The following is a 20,729-nucleotide window of genomic DNA, read 5'->3' on the forward strand; positions in this document are numbered from 1 at the left end:
CAAAACAGAAAACAAAACATTCAGCAAATACAAAAGCCAGGACCCTTTTCAGCAGGAATGTGATCCTTACTCTTGGGCAGGCTGGAACTAGGATGCCACCAGCCATGCTCCTTGTTTTCCCAAGGCAGGGTTGGGTACTGCAGCCCAGATGCCACAACTGAGCACTTTGGAATCATGGGGTGTGATCCTGAGTCTGATGTTGGAAGGACTCTCCTGGAGGTGCTAAAAATGAAGTTTCTGGAAGGTGCTATACTCAAGATTCAGGCCCAGGAGATTGTCATCACATGTGTTTGAGTGTCTGGTCTCCTTGGTCTTAGTTTATCAATTACTTGATTGAGAGAGAGAGAGAGAGAGAGAGAGAAAGAGAGAGAGTCTCTGTTGGACCCCCTTGAAAGGTTCCCTTGACTTCCAGCCCCACTGATGGCCCTGGTGGCAAAAACAAATAAAGAAATCTATACAAAACACAAAAAGATCAGTCCCATGCTGAGTCAGCCTTTCCCACCCATCCCCCAACTCCCCTTCAGCTTTGCAGAGTGCCCTGTTGTTTTTAAGAGCTGATTTCCAAAGCTAATGCTGTCTTTAAGAAGTCAAGCCCATGGGCTCACCCCACAGTTTTCTCTGGAAATAAATTCAGAAACCCACTGACAAAGTCGTGGAAGAGTCCCCACTGGAGGAAATGGGATGACAAAGGACTGCATGTTCAGGGCCACTGACTGGACAGGCTAGAGAGGCTAGCCATTCTCATGACCCTGTGAGAAGATAGCAGGGCTGTGGTTTCCAGCCCTAGGCTTTCATTCCTCACAGAAGACAATTGCTGGGTCAGGCCCACTTAGTCTTCTGCATCAACAGCTGACTTTCTAGGGAGCTTGTGTGTGTGTGTGTGTGTGTGTGTGTGTGGAGGTGGGGTTTGAGAGAGAGGAGTGTGTGTCTCCCAGGCCCCTCCCTACAGAGAGAATTGAATTCTGAGAGTGCTGAAAAACAAGGGAAAAAAGTGAAGATAGTGGGGACTACAGGATAGTGCAGCAAGATAAGCACACATGGCTCAAAGCGCATGGACCAGCATGAAAATCCTGGTTTGAGCCCCTGGCTCCCCACCTGCAGGGGGGTGGCTTCACAAACAGTAAAACAGGTCTAATAGTGTCTATCTTTCTCTCCCCACCTCTGTCTTCCCCTCCTCTCTCAATTTCTCTCTGTCCTATCCAACAACAGTAACAACAAAAATGACTAACAGCAAGGGCAACAAAACGGAAAAACTAGCCTCCAAGAGCAGTGGATATGTAGTGCAGGCACAGAGACCCAGCAATAACCCTGGAGACAAAAAAAAAAATGAAGACAACTGCCCAGGATGTGATGCAGTGGCTAGAGCACTGGAGTCTCAATGTTGAGGTCTCAAGTTCAATCACTGGCATCACATGTGCCAGCATGATACTCTAATACCTCTCTCTCTCTGTGTTTGTGTGTGTGTCTCCTCTCATAAATAAGTATGTCTCTAATAAAAAGAGTAAAGAAAAGTTGAGAGAGAGACAGTAGGGGAGTGGTCTTCAAGCTATATATACATATTTAAAGTTTTTATAAAATGAGAACACTGACAAGACCAAAGGATAAGAGAGCTACAATTCCATACAATTCCTGCCACTGAAACTCTATATCTCAGACACACCCCATAGCTTTCCTATTATTTATCCCTCTGGGAGCATGGACCCAGGGACATTATGGGATGCAGAAGGTAGAAGGTCTGGTTTCTGTAGTTGCTTCTCCACTGATCATGGGTATTGACAGGCCGATTCACACGCCCAGCCTGTCTCTCTCTTTCCCTAGTGAGGCAGGAATCTGCGGATGTGGGACTCCAGGACACATTGGTGGGGTCATCTGCCCTGAGAAGTCCAGTTGGCATAATGATAGCATCTGGAATCTGGTGGCTAAAAATGATATAAGATAGAAAACAGAGCAAATTGTTGACTAGTCATGAACCTAAAGGAAAGAATATTGTGGATGGAGGTCTGGGGTCTCCGTTTTGGAAAAAAGCTAGTAGGTCTATCCTAGGTACATTCCAAGGCGTCCATAAGCCAAGCAGTTCTTGCCTATACCTGACATCCAATATGTATGTGACCTATGCTATTGTCTGGGATTTTTAATAATGACTTGATCTTTGAAATATTAAATCTCCTTAAATCTTAGACCAGGGAGAACAAAAGCAACTGGTGATGTTCCTTTATAAGGTAGAGCTATAAGTAAATAATGTAAAAGGACATAAATTATGGTGAGGTCTTGTATGTTACCGCAATCCTAATAATGGGATTTTCAAAGTTAACCCAAGCTTTATTTTTATAAGAAGTATATTAATTCTGCTTCAGTCTCTGTTTACTGGATTGGAGGCATCTGGCTGGAACTCTACCACACTTGATCCAGATTCAGACAAACAAAATTGAAAGCCAGAGTGATGCAGACAACCCTCACACAGTGGCAGCAGGCAGGTCCAGGGGAAACCCAGAGTCAGGGGCTGGGGGCCCCTCAGAATGCTCTAGCTTCTTGATTCTCTTCATGTTAGAAAGACTTCTGAACTAGGAATATCAAAGGAGACCACCTGGGACCACAACAAGACAGGACTAGAACTACTTTGGGAACGCACCAAATCACCAGAGCATCCAGAGACCACAACTCTGTGCAGACCCCCAGCTCTATCCAGTTGAGAAACTTCTCCAAATGACAAGAAATATCAAAGATCACCTGAGACTGCAACAAGGTGAGACTGGGAGCCCACCAAGTCATTGGTGAGTGAAAACACATGTGGGACAGAGAGGAGCCTAAAGAGAGATTCCTGGCGCTAAAGGACATATCTATTCCTGAGTGGCTGTTAACAGTCTGGCAGTTTTCAGTTGAGGAGCCACATCCAGTCTGTTTTACCAACAAAATTCTGCTGAAGGGAGGAAAGGACACCGATAAAGACTCACCAAATGCAACTGTGAGTCTCCATTGCTACTGCCCTCAGAGGCTGGAGCAGCAGGGGCGAAGTCCTGTGCTGACATGGGGCAGGGAGGGGGGCAGAGAATTAACCAGGAAACTCAGGACAAGATCTACACCCTGGTGGTCTATTAGTGGGACCCTATAGTGGGAGCCTATCCACATTGTTCTCCTGATGAGAACATGGGGAATAATTGCCTCAGAACCTACAGACTATAAACAAGTCTTGTTTAGAAATTCACAGGGCCCAGCAGTGCTGCCCAGCTTGACTCTGACTGCTAGCAGAGAAGCTAAACTGAGCCCAAAGCTTTGGATCCTTGGTGTGTCAGAGTCTCTTTGCATAACCACTGTGCTGTCTCTCCCCCCACCCAGCTTTATCTCTTGATCAGGGGTGAGTGATTAAGATAAAAAAACTAATTACAGGTAAAAATCCCTCAGGAGGGGACCAGGCGGTAGCGAACTGGGTTAAGCACACATGCTTAGACACATGTAAGGACCCTAGTAAGAACCTAGTAAGGACCCTAGTAAGAACCCCTGGCTCCCCACCTGCAGGGGGTGAATCACTTCACAAGTGGTAAAGCAGGTCTGCTGGTGTCTATCTTTCTCTCCCCCTCTCTGCATTCCCCTCTTCTCTCCATTTCTCTCTGTCCTATCCAAAATCAACTATATTAATAATAATAACCACAACAATGATAATACAAGGGCAACAAAAGTGGAAAAAAAAGTCTACACAAGCAGTGGATTTGTGGTGCAGGCACCAAGTCTCAGCAATAACCCTGGAGGCAAAAAATAAAAATAAAAATAAAAATAAAATCCCTCAGGCTACCAGAGCCTGCAGGGAAGAAAAAGAACAAAAGAGGCTTTAGTAGCCGCTGTGTTTCAACTCAGGGACTGAGATAACATTGAGAGAACTGTTACTTTCCACAACTGTGAACTCTTTAAGTATGTTACTTAGACACAAGTCAATCCAGGCAAGAGTGATCAGTGGACTGAAAAGTACTGAGAGAAGAACTTCATAACACATGATAATAATGGTTAAAACAAGGAGAAACATTGGAGAAATGAACCAGGACAAAAGTTTGGCGAAAAGACCCTAAAGGTTGAAGCACCGAACAATGAGGTCAACATCCAAATGTTAATTAAGGAGTTAATCACAGGAGTGAGGAAAGAGTTTCCAAGTATAATCATCAGAAATGCAGGAACAACAAATGAAACTCTAGAAGAAAACACTAACTATGTCTAGGTAATTAGAGAGCTGAAAGCTGAAATAGCTGAGCTAAGAACACGCTAAACATAGCTGAACAAGCTAAAACAGTATCAGAAAAGGATAACAAAATAGCTGAGCTACAGAAAATAACAGAAGGGAGAGAGAACAGAATAAATGTGGCAGAAAACAGAATTAGCAAGATTGAGAACAAATTAGAGACAACTAAGAAAGAAGTAAGGGATCTCAAAAAGAGATTAAGAGATACTGAAAAAAGCAACAGAGACCTTTGGGGTGACTTAAAAAGAAATAATATATGCATTATAGGCCAACAGAGGGAGAAAGAAAGGGAGAGGAAGAAAACATTCTACAGGACATAATAGATGAGAATTTCCTTAGTCTAGGCAACACCAAAAACGTAAAGGTTCAAGAAGCCCTGGTGAGACCTTTCCTTTCATAGTATTCTCTAATTCCATTCCAGGTGGTCCACTCCCCAATAAAGTCCCCAAACCTAGATATAGTCCAGGTCCCCTGAGATAGAGCATAGGTTCACATGTGCCCATACCCATAAACTAGGGGGAAAATATATACCTGAAAGCAGAAGTACACAAGAGCATCCAGGGAATACCCCCCAACACTTCATCTGCACTATTCCAGTCTTTAGGTCCATGATTGTTCAACAGTTTGTTTGGATTTGTATATTAACTCTCTTTTCAGCCACCAGGTTCCAGATGCCAGCAAGATGCTAACCAGACTTCCCTGGACAGACGACCTGATCAATGTGTACTGGAGCTCTACTTCCTCAGAGCCCCACCCTACTAGGGAAAGAAAGAGGCAGACTGGGTGGATCGGTCAGTCAATGCCCATGTACAGCGGGGAAGCAATTACAGAAGCCAGTCCTTCCACCTTCTTCAACCCACAACAACCCTGGATCCATACTCCCAGAGAGATAGAAAATGGAATGGCTATCAGGGGAGGGGAGGGGATATGGAGATCGGGTTATGGGAACTGTGTGGAATTGTACCCCTCTTATTGTATGGTTTTGTTAATGTCTCCTTTCTTAAATAAAAATAAAAATAAAATAAAAAATAAAAAAGAAGCCCAGAGGGTCCCAAAGAGAATTGACACAGACTTAAAGACACCAAGACATATCATATTTAGAATGAAAAGTAATAAGTGTAAACAAAGGATCTGGAAGGCTGCAAGAGAAAAACAAAGAGTCACCTACAGAGGAAAACCCATAAAATTAGCGGCAGATTTCTTCACACAAACACTACAGGCCAGAAAGGAATGGCAAGATATCTATCGAGTACTCAGTGAGTAAGGCTTTCAACCAAGACTACTGTATCCTGCTAGCCTGTTAGTCAGATTAGGAGGCATAAAAACCTTCTCAAACAAGCAACAGTTAGAAGAATCAACTATCACCAAGCCTTCCCTGAAGTTCTGAAAGGTCTCCTATAAGCAATCAGATCACCTTAAACATGTCATATGTCAGAACACTCTAAAATTCTTCAAAAAGGGTGTTAAAATATCTTCATTCTATAATATTGATAAATGCCAGTGGCCTGAATTCACCTATTAAAAGGCACACAGTAGGAAGATGGGACCAGAAAACACAACCCACCCATATGTTGTCTGCAAGAGTCCCAAAACTCAACAAGACAAACACAGACTCAAAGTGAAAAAATGGAAAACTATCATATAAGCCACAAAAAAAGGGGGGCAGGAATAGCTATTCTCATATCTGGCAAGATAGACCTTAAAATAAATAAAATTTAAAAAGATAGGGGTGGACATTACTTAGGGCTCAGAGGACTAGTCAATCAAGAGGACTTAATGATTATCAACGGGAGTCAGGTGGTAGCACAGTGGGTTAAACGCACGTGGCGCAAAGCAAGGACAGGTGTGAGGATCCCGGTTCAAGCCCCCGGTTCCCCACCTGCAGGGGAGTCGCTTCACAGGTGGTGAAGCAGGTCTGCAGGTGTCTGTATTTCTCTTCCCCTCTCTGTCTTCCCCTCCTCTCTCCAATTCTCTCTGTCCTATTCAACAATGATGACATCAATAACAATAACAACAATAACTACAAGAATAAACAAGGGCAACAAAAGGGAATAAATATTAAAATAAATAAATAAATAAATGATTAGCAACATCTATGCACCTTTTGAGAGGTCATCTAAATACATCAAACAGCAATATATCAGTAGCAGCACAGTAATAGTAACACCCCACTCTCTCAAATTGACACTTCATCCAGGCAAAAAATTAATAAAGAAAATGAGGGAGATAAGTTAAGAGATAGATAAACTAGCGCTATTGAACATTTTCAGAGTAAAACTGGTGATTTCACCATTTTCATCCCATCTTAGATGGAGCTTGAAGAAACCATGTTAAGTGAAATAAGTCAGAAACAGAAGGATGGATATGGGATGATCTCACTCACAGGCAGAAGTTTAAAAACAAGATCAGAAGAGAAAACACTAAGTAGACTTAGACTGGAGCTCATGTAATGCACCAAAGCAAAAGACTCTGGGGTGGGTGGGGAGAGTACAGATCCTGGTACAGGATTGCAGAGGATCCCATGGGGTTGTATTGTTGTGTGAAAAAATTAGAAATGTTATACATGTATAAACTATTGTTGACTGTAAAACATTAATCCCACAATAAAGAAATAAAAATAAAAAATTATAAAAAGAAATGCAATTTCTCCTCCTCCTCCCCAATTTCTCACATAGACTGCCCCCAGATCCCAGGCTTATCTTAGCTTACAAAAGATACAAGTTCTGCCTTCACATCATCTCAATGCTAAATTATGAGAGAAAGAATAGGATACTCCAATTGGAAGGAAGGACCACACATCTTGGTGTGACATACTGGAGTGTGAGCTGGATGGTGGTGGAGACCCTGAGCTGGCAGACACTCCAAGGATGTCCACTACATTTACAATAGGGCATTTTTATTTCCGCCTATCCACAATGCATCTGAACACACAGAATACTTGGTGACTGCTGTTGAATGGGAATATCCATCAGAGGTACCTATGAAAGGGACTATTGGGGGCTGGATGGGTGGTGCAGCTCATAGAGTGCACATGTCCCTGTGCATGATGTCCCTGGTTCAAGATCCCAGTCCCCACCTATGAGGGGCAAGGAGGTTTCAGAAGTGGTGAAGCAGTACTACAAGTTTCTCTCTCTCTCTCTCTCTCTCTCTCTCTCTCTCTTTCTCTTCCTCCTCCACCTCCTCCTCTCCTGTTTTTCCTCCTCTTTATCTCTTCCTATAATACATTAAAATTTTTTTTAAGGATTCAGGCTTCACTGGGTTAAGTGCACATGGGGAAAAGCACGAGGACTAGCGTAAGGTTCCTGGTTCAAGCTCCCAGCTCCCCACCTGCAGGGGAGTCACTTCACAAGCAGTGAAGCAGGTATGCGGGTGTCTCTCTTTCTCTCCTCCTCTCTGTCTTCCCTTTCTCTCTCCATTTCTCTCTGTCCTATCCAACAACAACAAGAATAACTACAACAATAAAACAACAAGGACAACAAAAGGGAATAAATAAATATTTTTTAAAAAGTAAGGGTAAAAAAATCCTGGGAGTGGTGTACAGGCACTAAACCACGGTGATAACCCTGGTTAAAAAAAAAAAAAAAAAAGATTGAGAAAGGGAGGGAGGGAGGGAGGGAGAGAGGGAGAGAGAATGTAAAAATCAATTGATTGAAATGCAGGTTAAGTTGTCTTTTTATTTATTTATTTATTTATTTATTTTTGTCTTCTGTGCAAGAACACTGTTCAGCTCAGGCTCAGGCATAAGAGTCTCTTTGCATAACCATTTTGTTATCTCTGCATAAGCTGTTATTTCTCTAACAATGCCCTGGTTGCTTGACTCTTGCCTGACTGGTCGCCTCAATAGCATATAATTAAAACTAACAATAATAGCAAAGAATCATACAGCACCTTAATAGGTCATATCCTGTCCTAAGTTCTTTGATTTTTGTCAATCCTTTCAAATGATATAATGCATACAATGATGATGACATAGTTCAGCAGACAAATGTCTTTTGCTCCTTTCTAATATACCTGGAAAAAAAACCAAATTCCATGAGGTGATGCTATTTGCAAAGTGGTATGGTCATTTACCCAGGTCACACTTGTCAGTGACACTGTGGTCAAGATTTCAGTGCAACAGCTAGAGAGTCAGTGCTTCAGAGCCAATGCCTGAAGGCTTCAAATACAAAGCTGGAAAACCACACTGGCTGGGCCACTTTACCGAGTTTGAAAAAAATATCCCTATCATGGGCTGATGATGGAGATCAAAGATAAATGCCAGAGGTCACAGATGCTACCCCAGCATTGCCATATGCCAGAGCTGAGCAGTGTTTTGGTGTTTTGGTGTTTGGGAGTCAAGAACAATAGGCTTACAAACAGACTCTTGGAAAGCAGGGAGCTGGCCACAGGGAATTCTGTTTAAGGAATGATTCACCAGCCTTTCAGAGCACTTCCTTTGTTTGGACAGGACACCATCCCAGCAGTGCCAAAGATTTCAGGGACAGACTCAACCTTTCTTTCCACATTGGTTCACAACCAACAGCTTTGCAAAACAAGTCATCTACAGGCAAAAAAATGAACAAAAAAAATAAATCCTCATTCTCAAGTGCATTTGAACTGCCTATGCTAACCATGTGACTTTGTAGTACTGTAGACAGAGATGAGCCTCAGTTTACTCTTCCATAAGTGCTGTCAGAAACCCTCTGTCCTGGTTGGGGTCAAATGGTCTGAATGGCAGGGGCCTGGGCACACCCAGTAGAGCACATACCACCATGAGCAAAGACCCTGCTTCAAGCCCCAGCCCCCACCTGCAGGGGGGAGCATCATGAGCAGTGAAGCAGTACTGCAGGTGTCTCTCTTTCCCCCTCTACTTCCCTGTTCCCTCTCAATTTCAGTCTGTATCATACACAAATAAATTTAAAATGAAACTGTAAAGCAGTACAAAGCTGCAAGGCAGCTTTTCACATCAGCAGGGAGATGTGGCAAAATCCTGCAGATACTTGCACACTGAGTTTTAATTTTACAAAACACTTAAATGAATAATAGAGAATATACGGTGTGGCAGTGGTGCAGTGGGTTAAGCACACAAGGTGCAAAATGCAAGGACCAGCATAAAGATCCTGGTTTGAGCCCACAACTTCCCACCTGCAGGAGGAGTCCCTTCACAAGCGGTGAAACAAGTCTGAGGTGTCTATATTTTTCTCCCTCTCTCTGTCTTCCCATTCTCTCTTGATTGCTCTCTGTCCTATCCAACAACAATAACAACAATAATAACAACAGTGATAAACAAAGGCAACAAAAGGGAAAAATAATGGAGAATATAAAATCAGTCTGCTTTTTGACAATTAAGTTCATGCTCTCTTTTCTTTCTTTCTTTCTTTCTTTCTTTCTTTCTTTCTTTCTTTCTTTCTTTCTTTCTTCTTTCCTAAAGTACATCTTTCCTTGTTAGTATAACTCTTTCTCTCTCTGTCTCTTTATGTCTTCATTCTCTCTTTTCTCCCTTCACCCTTTGCCATCAGTGTTATTGCTGAGGCTTCACAATCCCCAGTGGCCATTTTTTAATAGTGGTAAGACACAGAGAGAGGAGAGAGAGAAAGAAAAGGACAGATACCTGCAGCACTGTTTCACTGCTCCTAAAGTTCCCCTTCCCCATCCAATGCAAGTGGGGGCAGAATTTAAGCCTCTTGTGTACATAAGAGGCTTTCAAATGCTTCTGCTGTGCTAGCTGGACTTCAAATAGCACTGAACACCCAGGAGATGTTTAGTGGTATTGTAAGGGTAAAAGAAAGTTCACTTGGATAGTGTGCTGCTTTGCCATGTGCACAACCTGGATTCAAGCCCAGCCCCATCACACTGGAGGAAGCTTTGGGATTACGGTCTCTTTCCCTCTCTCCTTGCTTCTCTCTCTCTCTCGTAAAAATTATCATATTGGAGCCAGTGAAGCCCCCCAGCAACAGCAATACATAAATTATCATGTTTTTTTTGAGAAGTAGTGGAGCCCCAGTAATAACAAAAAAATTAATTAATTAAAAACAAATGAAAGAGAGTGCCAATCTGTGTGTATCTTCTATCCTATTCCTCTCCCTCTCTCTCTCTCTATATATATATATATATATATATATATATATGTGTGTGTGTGTGTGTGTGTGTGTGTGTGTGTGTATTTCCTTTTTTTTCTGTAAAGCTAAAAGCTATATCAAGATCAACTAGGTACAACACAGTGATGACCCAAACCCCAGGCAGTTCACAAGCAGAGATGGTGCCCCAATTCCCAGGAGGAAGCTAGGGCACAGAGTAGACCCTGACTTACCTGTGCCAGGTGGTTGAGTCAGCAGAGCTGGAGTTCAAATGCAGCTCCAACTCCCCACCCCCACTCGGAATCTGCAGGGAATTCAGGGCTAGATGGTGGGGTTCTAGATACCCATGGGTCTGCCTCTCTTCCTCCTCTCCAGGGCATGGCCTTCATGCTAGAGGAGCAGCTGCAGCTGTGCATACATGGCTTGACCCCGCCCTGCTTCCGGAGCCAGGACGTGCAGCTGCTCCGTGTCATGAGGTCCTACGAGCGGCAGCAGAGTGACCTGGATAGATCAGTGGTGTCCTCTGGCCAACTGCTTTCTAATACACTCCTGCAGGCACCCCAAACCCAACCTGGCCCCCAGAGCAGTGCAGGTCCCCCTAAGGTTCTATCTGTTTGACTGGGAAGGATTCCATCCATGAAAACCCAGAAAGCCCCTTAAAAAGAGGTGGCATTTGAGTCAACCAGAGAGAAGCATGAATGAATGCCTTCATTGAACTGTGTGGATTTTCTGGTGGGACCCTCGGCTCCTGGAATGAGGAGAATGACGCTGTGTGGGGTGGAGGGAGAGAAGAGGGTTCCTTGCCTCCAGGATCCTACTGTCACATGTGATACTAGTGAAACCTGCCCCCAACAGGACAGATGGGGTTCTGGGGACATCAGTGATCAGAGTGGTAAATGGAATTGAAGCTTACTTCCAGCCACTCAGAGACTAAAGCTGAATCTTGAGACCAAAGCACAGCCTCAAGGACTAGAATCCTACTGGTCTTTGGACAGATAACTCAGCTAGGTAATCTCTGCCATGTGAGTCACCCAGGTTTGAGCCTGGCCCCCAATCACTGGACAAAGCTTCAGTGCTGTGGTCTCTCTCTCTCTCTCTTTCTCTCTCTCTCTCTCTCCCTCTCTCCCTCTTCCTCTCCCTCTGTCTCGAAAGACAGAAAGTCCACCTGATGGTTTTACCCTCTTGAAACAAACAAACAAAAAAATCAAGACCCTTTGTGAACTGAAGTCTAGGAGGAAGTTTTGAGACACTCTACTCCCAGAGGTAGGAAAATGCAAGGTGTTTGGCTTCTCTCTGCTTGCCCTAAATCAGGTTAAAATCTTTCCAGTCCTTCCCATGGCCATTCTTAAGGGAGGGGGAGGTGAAATGGGGTTTCCTGAATGTCATGTGTGAGTGTGTGTGAGTGTGTGTGTGTGTGTGTGTGTGTGTGTGTGTGTGTGTATGAAAGAGAGAGAGAGAGAGAGAGAGAGAGAGAGAGATTCAGACAGAGAAAGAGGGAGACACACCACAGCACCAGAGCTTTCCTGGTGCTCTATCACCCTCCTGTGTGGTGCTGGGACTCCAACCTGGGCCACATACATGTCAAGGCAAGTCCTCCCCAACCAGTGAGATATTTCTCTAGCCCCTTCCTCTATTTCTACCTACCTAGAAGGAGCGAGTGCGTCAGGTAGTGGATTTCATGGACTCTATCTCTGATTTCCAAGTTCAAGTGACAATAATGCAAATATCTTTTCATGTCAAAGCTGGCATGTGACAGCATCCAGCTTTCAGGAAGGGAAATGTTTGCTGCCTACATGAATCCACCATCCTGACCACCATTTTTTATAATGAGTGACAAGTAAGAGAAGGAAAATAAGGGAGATATCTGCAGCACTGCTACACCACGTGGAAAGCTTCCCCTTCAGGTGGGGGCAAGAGAGTCAATCCTGGACCCTCACAAATGGGGATGGGATGAGCCACCACCAGAGCCCTCAGCCTGGTTCTTGTCTTCCTTCCTGAGGTACATCATCCCCATGACGCTCCAGAATCAGAATGAGAAGCTCTTCTACCGGGTGCTGACATCTGATGTGGAGGGTTCATGCCCATTGTGTACATGCCCACCATGGGGCTGGCCTGTCAACACTATGGCCTGACCTACCGGAGGCCACAGTGGGTCCTGGGGATAGTAGTAGAGGTGGAGACATCTCCTGGATAGGACCCCATTCCTTCTGCTGGCTTTGGCCACTGGACTTCTACTTGCCAACTCCTGATGTTAAAAATAGTTCTTATTTTCTTTTCACCATGCCTGGGGCTTCTCCTCTCCATGCCACCTTTTTCAGAGAGAGAGACAGACAGACACAGAGAGAGACCACAGCATTGAAGCATTGTCCAATATGTTGGGGACCAAAATTGACCCTGGGCCACATACAGTACAGGGCAAAGCAGCTCACTATCCAGGTGAGCTCTCTTGCTAGCCCAAGACATCTACTTTTCAGCACTACCCAATAAATAAAGAAAGAAATAAAAGGGAACAAGGAAATAAACAAATTTGACAGCACTGACTATACTAAATGCATCACATCCCAAAGACAATGTCTCTATGGAACTGTGGGCTGCATCTGCAAAACCCCACCACCTCCTCGGCTGATGGAGGCAAGGGTTGGGGGACCACTGGAGGCCCATGGAGGTACCAAGGGCCAGGCATGGTCGTGTGGAGACACGAACTTCTGGGAGTACTTCAGAGAGACAACTCAATTTTATTGGGGTGATAACAGGTATATATATGGTTAGAAAAGGAAGAAAAGGATTTGGGCGGTAGCACAGCAGGTTAAGTGCAGGTGGTACAAAGACAAGGACCAGCATAAGGATCCTGGTTTGAGCCCCTGGCTCCCCACCTGCTCACAGGGGAGTTGCTTCACAAGCAGTGAAGCAGGTCTGCAGGTGTCTGTCTTTCTCTCCCCTTTTCTGTCTTCCCGTCCTCTCTCCATTTCTCTCTGTCCTATCCAATAATGATGACAACAGTAATAACTACAACAACAACAACAAACCAACAAGGACAACAAAAGGGAATAAATAAACAAATAGAAAAAATAAAGAAATAAAAGTGGCAAAAAAGGGAGAGAACTAATAGAAGAGGATCACTCCAAATAAGGACTATTGGGGAAAGGCCCATTGCTAGTATGCTGAACAAAGTGGCTAGTAAAGGAATTTATGATCAGGCTGGTCCTGGAGAGTAGGGCTAATCTTATCTCTGGCCAGGGGGAGGGCTTCTTTTATTGCAGGTCAGTGGTCCATTCAGCTTCTTGTAAGCTGAGGCTGGAAGCACATGCTGATCTCTTTGTAGAGGGAACCTGGGGTTCAACCCCCTCAAGGCTTAAGGACCACTCTCCACATGGAAGTAACAAGTTGAGATGAGAAAGTTTTGACAAAAGCACTGCAGAGCTCCCCCAGCCCTGACTAAGATCTGACCGGCAAGTGCCTCATTCAGAGCTGTGTTGCTGTCTGTTTTTCTCCCCGTATCTCCCTCTCACCTCCCCACCGCCTGTTTCCTGGTCATTTCTGAAGGAAGGGAGGTGAGCTTGCCTGCCTGCTGGGTGTCACTGATGGATCACTGAATGTTTGGATTCCAAAGACAAGAGTTCTCAGGCTGACTCAAAGAGCCAAACACCCTCCTTTGTGTTTCACTCTAATTTCACTTCAAATGTGATTTTATTAGGGTGGGGCAAGAGGGGACAGGGGTTCCAACTTCTTTCAGAAACAAAGATTTCCAGGAACATTTCCTAAAGCGATCCCTCATGGGGGGTTTGTGTGTGGGGGGGTTGTTTTCATAGTGTATTCATGCCCCTGCCAACGGGACATGAACATGGGCTAGGAACCCAAGAACCTGAAATGAAAGGAACAGGAGACACAAGGAATGACAGCAAGACAGGATTCTGATCAAGCTGCAAAATTTTATTGTGTGCACAGGCATTATAAGGCTTTGGGGAAGGGGAAAGTACTGGAGGAGGAGGAGGAGGGGGAGCAATCATCAGGGTGGAATGTTCCTTGCAACATACAATAGCCGAAACCATGTTTGTTACCACAACTATGTGGTGTGTCACTTGCTTTCTGATAAATGGCCTACCTGAGGGGAAATTGCCTGCCCGTGGGGGAAATGAAAACTTGTCTTGAGGGCTTCCATTGTTTCAAAGCTTCTCAAGCAGAGAATGGCTCCTGGCATCTCCTCCCTTTGTTACAATTTAACTGAGGCAGGCAATCATGGGTGAGGTATAGAGACCTTAACAGCAGTTTTGGTGGGCATTAACCAGAGGGAAGAAGTATTGACCTGATTCCTCCTGTGGGGTGAATGTAAAACCAGTCTTCCCGCATCTTATAAGGCTCTTGGTGTCTTTTTGGGGAGGGGAGGCAGAGCCAAAGTTTTCAGGGTGTAGACAACTTCAAGGCAGAAGTTTTTTCTTGCTGACACCAACCTCCATGCAAATCAGGTTTGCTTCACGGGGGACTCAGAGGTGGACTATAGGGTCCTCCCCCTGAAGTGCTTTGCCTTTCACCCCTTCCTGGTGCCCTTTCCCTGCCAAGGTTGGATGTCTCAATTTATAATTCTGAGTTTTATGCCCTCCGAAAAGGAGGTCTGTCACCCTCAGGTTCAGCCAAGCCTCTGTCAGCCAAATCAAACCTATCATAATGTATTTGTAACGGTTTTGATGCCAAGGAGTCAATTTGCCATTTTATAAAATCAGTAATCTTATTAAAAATAAAGGGTCCTAAGGTAATCATTAACAAAAGACTAATCAGGGGTCCCACGACTGAAGGCAGCCAAGAAGGGGGAATTCATCCATGATTGTGCAGAGGAAGGGTCATATCTATTTCTCAAATCTCGACTAAGTGTTTGTAGGTTTTTAACATTTTGTTCTATAATTCCTGATTCATTAATATAAAAACAACATTATTCTTGTAAAGCTAAGCAGGTTGCTCCCTTTTCTGCTGTGAGAAGGTCAAGGACTCGTCTGTTCTGTAAGTAACCTTTGTCAGAGATGTGATCTGTCTCTGTAGTGACTCTAGACTGTTTGTGGTGGAATCTATGACTTGTTGTAATTTGTCAGAAAAGTCATGGGAGAAGTAAATAGAATGTCCTACTGCCCCACCAACTATGCCAGTAGAGGTAGCTAAACCTATGCCAACTATCAATGGGAGGAAAACAGATCTTTTATGAGTGGAGTGTAGGAGCCATGCAAACTCATCAGGTTCATATAAAGTGAGTTGGGGGACTATAGCTACCATGAGGCAGGGCCCAAGGGTAGTGGTATTTATGCTAGTCAGAAGTGTCCCACAGCACCAGAAGTAAGCTAATTGTGGTGCTTCATGGACAGTGCTTACAGAAACATTATGGGTGCAAGTGAAATTAACAGGGCCAGTGTTGTTGGTATAAAGGAATACCAGTATAAATGAATTGCCTATGTGTTCTAGAAAAAGTGGGACTGAGGAGACGGAGGGATGGGGCCCCATAGGGGGTTCATTTGTGGTTGCATCTAGAAAAGTTGGCAGTGTGTTGTTTAAAGGTTCTGCTGCAAGAATGGGTAGTGAAAGGGATGCACATAGCAAGCAATGGGAAATGTTGAGAAAAATCTGAGAATAACTTAAAAGGTTAATTGCATATTGGAGATGTAGGGGCCAAGTAGCCCATTTTTTAGTTACTTCCATGGCCGAATTTGTTTGGAAAGCCGAATGGAGCTTATTCTCTGTTTCTATAATGACTTGATTTACTTGTTCTCTATGCTTGGCCAATGCCAATTGTCTGGAGATATGTATAGTTACTGTAGGATATGTGGAGTATCCATTATTATATAATTTACCTGTAACTCCCTCTTGCCAATGGGTATCCCAGGGATCAGAAATCTGAATAGTAAACTGGGACCCTTGTAATCTGAGACTACTGGGCTTTCCTGTTTTGGTTCTTGGCAAGTGGGCATCATGGAGAATGCAGGACCAATAGCGGCAGCCTCCACAAGTGGAAACATCAGTAAGGCATCTGCTCCGGTCCTTATTATCAAAAAGAAAGCAGGCATAAGGCCGATGGGTGCTAGATATAGTCTTGGGAGAAATATTAATGACAACAGTCTCCCGGAAACCTTTAGGAGGATAGAGTGCTGTGCCAATGTTTTGGACTGTAGTGTGAGAGTCTTTGGTTTGTGTCTCTCTAACCTGGAATTCCCACTGATAAACAAGGACTGTACAAGTGGGAATGGCCAATATTAGGGGCATGTAGAGAAGACAAGGAAGCATCACACGGTTGGACTTCTTTGGAACCATCTTCAGATTTTAGTGTTGTTTTCCTGAAAGACAAAAGAAGAAAAAAGGGCCTCAGGAACTCACATTCTTGGGCACGGAATACATTAGTAATTCTTGGGGCTTTAGTGAAGTGTATCAACACTGTTTTTAGGAAGAGCAGGGCAATCTCCCCTTGCGGGTGAGATTCCATTGACTTGTCTAACAAGCCTTTCAGGAAGCCACGTAGGAGCTCCTTCATTTTGATCATATATGCAGGCCGAGCCACGTCCCCAGATGAGGACAGGGTCAGGACCTTTCCATTGTGAGGGGGTCATACCACCTGAACATGGCTTGTCTATTATGGGTCTCAGGATGCCAGAGATGGTTAGCAGCAGATCTTTCTTGTGCATCCAGATTGAGAAAATTAAGAACAAAAAGAGCATGGTTGAGGCTATTACGTGGCACTCCACGAGTTTCATAGATGGAAGTCTTTTTGAGTTTATGTAGAGTTGCCTTAAGCATTTGGTAGGGTTCCCATCAATACGTAGGCTGCAGTTCCATTAACAGAGCCGTCAGTAAATACCAAGGAGGCCTTATTAAGAGGCTGGGTAGCTGTTATCTTGGGGAATACAAAGGGATGCACAGCAGCAAATTGTAGCAGGGGACTGTTGGGATAATTATTATCAGTGGTGCCTGAGAAGGAGGCACATGCAATAGGCCAGTCATCAGAGGCTTGGAGCAACCAATCAAGCTGATTTTTAGTGTAGGGTAAGATAAGAGAGTCAGGATCTTTTCCAAAATATTGACGGCTCAGTTTTCGTGCTTTTATAATCAGCTGTGCAACCAGGAATGGATATGTGGCAAGCACCTTTTGAGGGGAAGCAGGCAGATGAACCCATAGTAGGGGGTGCCCCTTATCTTTGGCTTTAAGTGAGTTTTTCCAGAAAACACCAGTGGGTGTATGAGAAGTGGAACAGATAACAAAATAGCAGGGGTGTATTATAGTCAATTTGAAAAACAGTCTGCTCTTGTATAGTGCGGTTTAAGGAAGCTTGGGCTTCAGCGGAGAGCTTTCTGGGAGACAATGGGTTTGGGTTACCGTTAAGGACTTCATTTAGGGGGAGCAGGGAATGAGTGGGCAATTTTAAATATGATCTAAGCCATTGAATATCACCTAGAAGTTTTTGGAAGTCATTTAAGGTCTGTAAATGGGAGGTGCATAGTTGAATTCGAGAGGTTAGCATGCGATGGTGAAGCAATTCATATCCCAAATAAGTATAAGGGTCAGCTATTTGTACTTTATCGGGGGCAACTTGAAGTCCTCTATTTGAAAGGCTGGCTGTCAGGTCTTCTAGGCATTGAAACAGGCTGTCCTTTTGGTCAGCAGCCAAAAGTATATCATCCATATAATGTAGAATATATATGGAAGGCCATTTTTGTCTAATTGGAGCAACAGCCTCATCAACAAATTTTGGACAAAGGGTATGGGTATTGGCCATGCCTTGTGGTAATACTTTCCATTGATAACGGGGCATAGGGCCCTGAAAATTTATTTGGGGTATGCTGAAGGCAAAATGGGGCCTGTCATCAGGGTGTAAGGGAATAGTGAAGAAACAATCTTTGAGATCAATAACTATTTTAAGATAGCCATAGGGGATTGCTACAGGGGAGGGTAGACCTGGTTGAAGGGTCCCCATAGGGAACATTACTTTGGTAATAGCTCTTAAATCTTGTAATAATCGCCATTTTCCTGATTTCTTTTTTATGACAAAAATTGGGATATTCCACGGGGAGGTAGTTGGCTCTATGTGACCTACAGCAAGCTGCTCCTGCACTAGCGTCAGTGTTGCTTTGGCTTTTTCTTGTGTTAAAGGCCATTGATCAACCCATACGGGGACACTTGTTTTCCAGGCAATTTTTTCTGCTTGGGGTGCAGGCATGTCAACGGCCATTAGGAAAAAGGCAGAGGGGGAGGGATACCCAGCCCAGACTGATCTGTCCTTTGGATGACTGTAAGGGGTTCTCTAATTCCTTGAGAGTTTTTTTACAAGTCCACTTCCCGGGAGAAAACCTTGATTTAACATCTGCCGGGACACCTTTTCGTTGGGGCTGCACATAATGACATTCATTTGAGATAGAATATCACGGCCCCAGAGATTAACTGGCAGCCCAGGGATAACAAATGGAGTAACAGAGCCAGTATCGCCCTCTTCATCTGACCAAGTAAGAGCCTGGGAGCTGACTTTGGGGTCAGTGGACTGGCCTATGCCTTTTAAGTGGGTGTGAGAGGCCGTTAAGGGCCAAGTGTGTGGCCAGTCTTTTTCAGAAATGACTGTGGCATCAGCCCCTGTGTCTATAATATCAGTAAAAGGTTTGCTATTTAAAAATAGTTTTAAGGAGGGGTGGTCGAGAGAAACCTGTTGGACCCAATATGCGTCTGAGGACCCAGGGGGGGTCATCGAGATGGGACTGTTTATGGAAATTACTATTAAGGTGCTGTAAGGGAAGTAATATTAGTTGTGCTAAATGCTCACCGGGTGGAATGACCTGTGTGCCTTCTTGAGAGGAGGCGATAACTTTAATTTCTCCAGTGAAGTCATTGTCAACAACTCCGGGGACCACATGTAGACCTTGGAGGGTGGAACTAGCTTTTCCTAGTATTAGGCCAGACAAATTTTGAGGGAGGGGGCCAAAGACTGCAGTATTTATGGTCAGAGGGCCTGCATCAGGGGTTAATACTGTGAGGGAGGTGGCACAGAGGTCCAGTCCTGCGCTGCAAGCGGTGGCTCTCCAGAGACTAGAGACCGATCTTCTGAGGCATTGGGAGTTGGCTGGGGAGGGGGAAGCAGCTGGGCTGGAGACTGAGGGACAAACCTGATAGCCCCAGGGGTTGTCCTTTGTGTGGGGGCCAGGTGCCAGCCCCGCAGGAAGTTTCCCAACGGTCGGGGGTTTAAGAATTGGCCCTGGATGTTACTTCTAGATCTACATTCAGAGGCCCAGTGCTTGCCTCTTTGGCAGCGCAGACAAACTGTTGCTGGAGGAGGGTGCCCCAATACAGGAGGTTGGGCTTGGGCGGTGGCCATACACTCTCTGATAAAATGACCAGGCTGTTTGCAGTTAAAGCAGGTCTTGTTTTGTTGGCCGGCGCCTGCAGAAAAATTGTTGTTACGGAGGGTGACACCAATGGCAAGCCCAAGAGCATGTGTAGTGCCGATGCCAGAGCAAAGCTTAACATAATTAGCAAGAGTGCCACGCTTGTGAAGACAGATGGCATCTTGACAAGCGGGATTAGCATTTTCAAAAGACAAATGTTTAACACAAGGATTATCAGTTTCATCACCTCTGAAAAGCCTTTCTGCTTTTGATTTAGCCTCATTTAAGCGGCTAATAAAATCACTATAGGGCTCTCTGGGCCTTGTCAGGCGCTTTCATGCTTTTAAGCCAGCCTGTTGTATCTGGGTGAGCAAGCCGGGTGGGAAACGGGCTTGAACCTCGTTGGAATTATAGGGGCTCTCACCTACGAGTTTTTTAAGAGTCCAAGTCTTTGAGGAATCTTTTTTTCTCATTGCGCTGAGCCAGGTCCCTACAGTTTTCTATAAACTCAATTTTCCAGGAGACATAATCGCCTCCATTAAGAGCAGTGTGAGCCAGCCGATTCCAGTCATTGGGAGTGAGCCATTTATCACTAAATCCTTCTAACAAAGCTACAGTAAAAGGAGCGGTCGGACCATAGTTAGCAACCACCCCTTTAAATTTTTCTAAGTATTTAAAATTTAGATTTTTATGTTTTTGAGAACAATTATCATCATTATCATCATCTGAACTTGATTGGGCTTTGTCATTTTTAGTTTTAGAGGGGGTGGAAGATTGTGGGAGATTATTGTCGCTATCAACATCTGAATCTGGAGGTTCTTCAGGGTCTTCTATTTGTATAGAAACCTTATGTGCAGGGTCAGTTTGAGTCTGGCTCCGAGTGACAGGGAAAGCCAAAACTGGTTTTGATTTGGATGATTTAGTTTTAGGGATTGGGCTTAGGTTTTTTGGTGAGGCTAAAAATGTAAGTTCTTCTGTAACTGCAGCTATTTCTTTCATTAATTGAAGCTGCTCTCTCCAGTCAGCAAGGACCTTGTGGAGGGTGGAAATTCCTGTAAGGGCTCCTGAGCGTGCCTGCCTGATGGAAGGATCATCAAGGAGGGGATCAG

The 20,729-nt window shown here is 44.5% G+C and overlaps 1 pseudogene; it reads left to right on the forward strand.

Annotated features, from left to right (window-relative positions):
• The first annotated feature begins 10,659 nt into the window (after window positions 1-10,659).
• The window catches only part of LOC132533743 (NADP-dependent malic enzyme, mitochondrial-like), a 37,319-nt pseudogene continuing 27,249 nt past the window's right edge, over window positions 10,660-20,729 (forward strand).

The sequence above is a fragment of the Erinaceus europaeus genome, chromosome 17 (assembly GCF_950295315.1).
Source record: "Erinaceus europaeus chromosome 17, mEriEur2.1, whole genome shotgun sequence".
Taxonomy (NCBI): domain Eukaryota; kingdom Metazoa; phylum Chordata; class Mammalia; order Eulipotyphla; family Erinaceidae; genus Erinaceus; species Erinaceus europaeus.